Here is a 6944-nt window from a genome sequence, read left to right on the forward strand (position 1 = left end):
CATCCATTACCATCCATCATGCATCCATCCATCCATCCACCCATCAACATCCATTACTATCCATCCATCCATCAACATCCATTACCATCCATCATCTATCCATCAACATCCATTACCATCCATCATCCATCCATCCATCCATCCATCCATCCATCCATCCATCCATCCATCCATCCATTACTATCCATCCATCATCCATCTCTCCATCCATCAGACTGACTCGTCTCCAGGTTTCTGACAGCTGGTGGATGGGGTGGGGGAGGGGTGACAAAGCACTTGCCCAGGTGAGGATGGTGCTCAAGAGCTGGTCACTCAGTTCCTGGGTCTCGTAGATCAGACCAGGAGCCCCTGGGCAGAGGCCTCACCTTCCATTGTTTGGCCTCCCACACCTGTAGCCTAGCTAGGTTCGGAGTTCAGTAGGTGTCCACTGAATTCCACCGGTGAGTCATCAAGTCTGTTCCTCCAGGGCTCTGTCCATCTCCCAGCCTGTACCGCTTGGTGACATGTCCAAATCCATCTCGGCTCAGGCCCAACTGCTGGCCCTGGCTCAGGAGGTGGGGCAGAGGGGATGAGCCCCGTTGGCCATAGGGGTGAGCTGGTATCACCAGCAGGTAGACCCTGCCTCCTACCCCAGGTCTCCCACGCCACCCCCACCTGCCTCTCCATCGAGGGAAAGTCTGTGGGCTTCTCAGATGCCCCTGAATGGGTACTGCCTGGTTTGAGGGAGGCCTGGAGGCCTGCTGTCCAGGAAAGGGTGGGCCAGGGGTGGTGGGCTGCTCTCTCTGGAGGTCTGACGTGGTTACTGGAAGTTGGGGCGTGTCCAGCCCTTCCCGTGCTGGCTGGGGTGTTCCCCGAGCAGCTCAGTGGCCCTGTCTGTGGTCATTCAGGTCAGGTGGCAGGACAAACAGAAGGCTAAGAGAGTCTTAGGTTTCCCATGACCATGTCTCTGGGGTGCGGTGCCAAAGAAGATACCAGGGCAACTCAGCCACAGATTGACCATCACACATGAAACATGCAAAATCCCACAGCAGACAGAGCCGCAGGGCACAGTGAGACTGCCAGGTGGGGCTACCTGCACACCTGACCCCGCCCACGAGTGACCGCCCTCGAAGCTCCGGCTGGACTGGCCAGTCCCCAGCACACTCCCCTGGGGGTGGGGGAGGCACAAGGCCCCATGGGAGGGTGAACCCAGGAGGCTGTTCTGGGGTGATTCGCAGAAGCTAGGTCCCCCTGGCACAAAGCCAGCACCAACGTCCCCCAGACCTTGTGACTGTCTCATGCATTTGGAGTCTTGGAGGCAAGCCCCTGAGAATCCTCCGGAAGGTTTTTCATCTGATCGGTTGGCCCTGATGGTATCTGGAAACTAACTGAGCATAACAAAGCTGTGAGACCAGCTTGGGGGAGGTGCCATGTCATATGACTTCACCCCAAACCCAAAGTAGACACAATGGAGGGCGGAGTGCCCTCCGGGAACTTGGGTCTTGGGCTGGGAATAGGTGTGTAGGTTGTGATTCGCAGGGAGGGTCCTGCCCAGCAGAAACCCCAACTCTCACCCCTGCCCAGACCCTGTCCCAAGATCATGTCCCACTTACTATGGCTGACGTCCCCTTGGGGGACCCTCCTCACCCCATGGCTGTGATGGACCACAAGGGTCACGGCTTCTGCCCCCAGGTGGACTCCCCCCTCCCCCCGTCCCTCTCCTTCCACCTGGGCACCTGACCACACGCTCTCCTCCCAGCCCCTCCATGGTCCTCAGCTCCTACAAGCCCATGGGTCAGCGTCTCACATTCTGAGGTTACCTCGATGTCTAGGGTCAGGCTTCTGAATGCCTGGGGGACCCGGCCTCCCCCTGGCCTTGTTATGGTCCCCTGGACCAGCCTGGGGTCCACTCCTGTGGGAGGCAGCAGCAGGATCTGGGGAGAAGAGCTGGTCATTCTAGTGTCCACCCATGCTGTCCCCAAGACCCCAAAGCAACAGCCCTGCTCCCTGCTGTCCTCTGTGCCTCCCGGGCCCCTGGAGAGGCTGGACAGCCCCACTGACCACTCCAGGTCTCAGGGTCAATGTCCAGGCCAAGGACGAGGACTTGTCCTGTAAGTGAGGCCCTTGGCATCGCCCTTCCCCCTACTTGTCCCGAAGAAGCTGGGGTGGCGAGTTTTAATTATCTCTATATTATTATCACGATTATTCTACCCGAAATCAGAAGCTCAGCATTGTGACTGTCACTGCGTCGACGCTGGCTGGCTCGGGCGGCCTCCTTAGCTTTCCACCCGACTCCCTACCCTGCCCCACAGATGATGTCAAAGCCGTTTCTGGACCTCGCGCGTATGCTTTTATCAGCAACATTTCCATCGCTATCTCCAGCAGATATGGCCGCTTTGGCCAGAAGTTGAGTTCAAACAGGAGAGGAAGGACAAATGTAGACAATTTCCCCTTCACTTGATTTCAGAATACTGAGCCCTGGGGACTCACCCCCACCCACGACCCACCACCCGCCACCCATTTTGAGTCGGCGACCCTATTGGACAGGGTTGTTGTTGTCAGGTGCCATTGAGTCGGAACCGACCCATAGCGACCCCATTCACAGCAGAATGAAACAATGTCTGATCCTGGGCCAACCTCACGACCGCTGTCACACTTGAGTCCATTAATGATGCCACCTGGCCAATCCATCTCGTTAGGGGTCTTCCTCTTTTTCTCTGACCCTCCACCCTACCCAGCATGACATCCTTCTCCAATGACTGTTCCCTCCGGACAACATGTCCAAAGTAGGAGAGACGAAGCTTAGCCATCCTGGCCTCCAAGGAGCACGCTGGCTGCACTTCTTCCAAAACAGATCTATTGGTTCTTTTGGCAGTCCATGGCACTTTCAGTATTCTCCTCCAACACCACAACTCAAAGGCATCAATTAATTCTTCTATGATCTTCCTTATTCACTGTCCAGCTTTCGCATCCATATGAGGCTATTGAAAACACAATGGCCTGGGTTAGGCGCACCCTAGTCCTCAAGCTGACATCTCTGCTCTTCAACAGTTTAAAAAGTTCCTGTGCAGCAGATTTGCCCAATGCAAGATGTCGTCTGATCTCTTGACTGCTGCTTCCGCGAGTGTTGATAGTTGATCCAAGAAGAATGAAGTCCTTGACAACTTCAATCTTTTCTCTGTTGATAAGAATGTTGTTTATTGGTCCAGTGGTGAGGATTTTTGTTTTCTTGACATTGAGATGTAATCCATATCGAAGGCTGTGCTCTTTGATCTTCATAAGTAAATGTTTCAAGTCCTCTTCACTTTCAGCAAGCAAGGTTGTATCATCTGCATATCGCAGGTTGTTAATGAGTCTTCCTCCAATCCTGATGCCACGTTTTTCTTCATAGAACCCAGCTTCTTGTATTATTTGCTCAGCATACAGGTTGGATAAGAATGGTGAAAGAATACAACCTTTCCCAATTTTAAAACATTCAGTGTTCCCATGTTCTGTTCAAACAACTGCTTCTTGGTCTAGGTACAGATTTCTCAGAAGTACAATTAAGTGTTCTGGAATACTCATACTTCTCAATGTTGTCCATAGCTTGTCATGATCCACACAATCAAAAGCCTTTGCGTAGTCAATAAAGCATAAGTAAACATAAGACTGTTTAACTGCAAGGAGTGGAAAGCCTCATCTCTCTCACGCGGAGGGCCTGGTGGATTCGAGTTGCTGACCGCGGGATTCGCAGCCAGATTTTTAACCACTACACACTACCAGGCCTTCCACTTTCAAGATGGCGGATCGGGTAGACATGTAGGGAGGAGCTCAGTCAACAACAACACAGAATACCGGGCCAAGAGGGCTCATGAGCTGGTGTTGGAACTCTGAAACAAATTGGACAGGGTAGAACTACCTTATAGGGTTTCCAAGACTTTCAGTCTTTATAGGCTCAGACTAGTTCACCTTTCTAGTGTGGAGTGACCAGTAGTTTAAAACCACTGACCTTTTGGCTAGGAGTCCAATGCTTACCTATGCCACCAAGCCTCCTACTAAGGATTGGTGAAGGCTTTTTTTTTTTTTTTAAGTAATAAAACAAAATGGTTGGCTTTCAAGATATTGATACATGTTCCTCAGTAATTTATTTTGTTGACAAGCCCCTTTTAAACTATTCTTGTGGTCGTTCACGAAACATGGGGTCTGCTTTTGTGATAATAAGATTTTCTGGCCTGCCTTGCATACTTCCTGCTTCAAACCTGGGTGCCTTTTAGAAAGAAGTTGTATTTAGAGACCCCCATCTGGACGGGAGGGTACTCACTTCGATTGGGTTGTGGATACTGGTGGAAAATTTCAGTGGACAGACTCTAAGATAAAATGATCTAGGAGTTTATTCTAATATTTCCAACTCAAAGTTGAGACTTGGTTGATACTTAACCTTCTTTGATTTTACAATTGTGTCTCTTATACTAAGAATCTTGGTGGTTAAGGAATTGAACATTATTTAAATGGGGTCATCATGAGCCCAAATCAACTGAGATAGCAGTTTTAAAAATCAATTTCATTTGTGTATATACGTTGTTGTTAAGTGCCATTGAGTTGGTTCCGACTCATTGAGACCCTGTATAGGGTTTCCAAGAAGCACCTGGTGAGTTTGAACCACCAACCTTGAGGTTGAGTACTTGTCCTACAGTGCTACACCATGTATGTATTGTTGTTGTTAGGTGTCAAGTCGGTACCGACTCATAGCGACCCCATGCACAGCAGAACGAAACACTGCCTGATCCTGGGCCAACCTCACTATTGTTGCCACACTTGAGTCCATCAATGCTGCCACTTGGCCAATCCATCTTGTTGGGGTTCTTCCTCTTTTTCTCTGACCCTCCATCTTACCAAGCATGATATCCTTCTCCAGCAACTGGTCCCTCCTGACAATATGTCCGAAGTATGAGAGACGAAGTCTGGCCATCCTGGCCTCCAGGGGGCGCTCTGGCTGCACATCTTCCAAAATGGATCTATTGGTTCTTTCGGTGGCCATGGCACTTTCAATATTCTCCTCCAACACCATAATCCACTGTCCAGCTTTTGCATGCATATGAGGTTATTGAAAATACCACAGGTGGGGTCAGGCACACCTCAGTCCTCAAGATGACATCTTTGCTCTTCAACATTTTAAAGAAGTTTTGTGCAGCAAGATTTCTTTAAAATTTGATTTCCTGACTGCTGCTTCCATGAGTGTTGATGGTGGATCCAAGAGAAATGAAGTTCTTGACAACTTCAATCTTTTCTCCATTTATCATGATGTTGTTATTGATCCAGTGGTGAGGATTTTTTGTTTTCTTTACATTGAGATGCAATCCATACCAAAGGCTGTGCTCTTTGATCTTCATCAGTAAATGTTTTACATCCTCTTCACTTTCAGCAAGCAAGGTTGTGTCATCTACATATTGCAGGTTGTTAATGAGTCTTCCTCCAATCCTGATGCCACTTTCTTCCTCATAGAACCCAGCTTCTCAGATTATTTGCTCAGCATACAGGTTGAATAAGTATGATGAAAGAATACAACCCTGTCTCACACCTTTCCTAATTTTAAACCATTCAGCGTTCCCTTGTTCTCTTCGAACACCTGCCTTTATGTTTGTGTACAGATTCCTCATGAGCACAATTAAGGTTCTGGAATACCCATTATTTGCAATGTTGTCCATAGTTTGTCATGATTCATACAATTGAAAGCCTTTGTGTAGTCCATAAAGCACAGGTAAACATCTTTCTGGTATTCTCTGCTTTCAGCCAATCCATCTGACGTCAGCAATGCTATCCCTCGTTCCACGTCCTCGCTGAATCCACCTTGAACCTCTTGAAGTTCTCTGTCAATGTATGATTGCAGCCGTTTTGAATTATCTTTTGCAAAATTTTACTTGCATGTGATAGTCATGTGATATTCATGATATTGGCCAATGATTTCTGTATTCTGTTGGATCACCTCTCTTTGGAATGGGCACAAATACGGATCTCTTCCACTCAACTGGCTAGGTAGCTAGCTGTCTTCCACATTTCTTGGCATAGGTGAGTGAGCTCCTCCAGTGCTGCATGAGTTTGTTGAAAGGTTTCCATTTGTATTCCATCAATTCCTGCTGCTGTGTTCTTTACAGTGCCTTCAGTGGACGTCTTCCTTCAGGATCATTGACTCTTGATCTATGTCACCTCTTGAAATGATTGGAATTTGACAATTTCCTTTTTGTACAATGACTGTGTTTTCCTTCCATCGTCTTTTGATGCTTTCTGCGCCATTCAATATTTTGCTCATAGAACCGTTCAATATTTCAAGTCAAGATTTGGATTGTTTCCCTCAACTCTTTCAGCTTGAGAAATGCTGAGCGTGTTCTTCCCATTTGGTTTTCTAATTCCAGGTCTTTGCACATTTCATTATAATACTTGACTTTGTCTTCTCAAGCTGCCCTTTGAAATTTTTTGTTTAGCTCTTGTAACTCCTCATTGCTTCCATTTACACATATACATACATGTTATGTATAGATATATGTAAGGCGCTCTGGTAGCGGTGGTTAATGAATCAGGCTGTGAACCTCAAGGTCAACAGTTTGAAACTACCAAACTACCAGTTGCTCCACAGGAGAAAGATGAGGCTTTCTGTTCCCTTAAAGATTTACAGCCTCGGAAACGCTGTTCAGGGTTGCTGTGGGTCAGAACCGACTTGACGGCACTTAACAACAACAACAACATATATATGTATGTTGTTGTTAAGTGCTGTTAAGTCAATTCTGACTCATAACATCCCTGTATAGGGTTTCTGAGGAGTAACTGGTGGATTTGAGCTGCTGACCTTGTGGTTAGCAGTCCAATGCTTATCTTACAGCGCTCTCTCTCTCTCTCTGTCTCTGTCTCTCTCTCTCTCTGTTTCTCTGTCTCTGTTTCTGTCTCTCTGTCTCTCTCTGTCTCTCTGTCTCTCTCTCTCTCTCTCTCTCTCT

Source organism: Chrysochloris asiatica, unplaced genomic scaffold, assembly GCF_000296735.1.
Source record: "Chrysochloris asiatica unplaced genomic scaffold, ChrAsi1.0 scaffold00040, whole genome shotgun sequence".
NCBI classification, from domain to species: Eukaryota; Metazoa; Chordata; class Mammalia; order Afrosoricida; family Chrysochloridae; genus Chrysochloris; species Chrysochloris asiatica.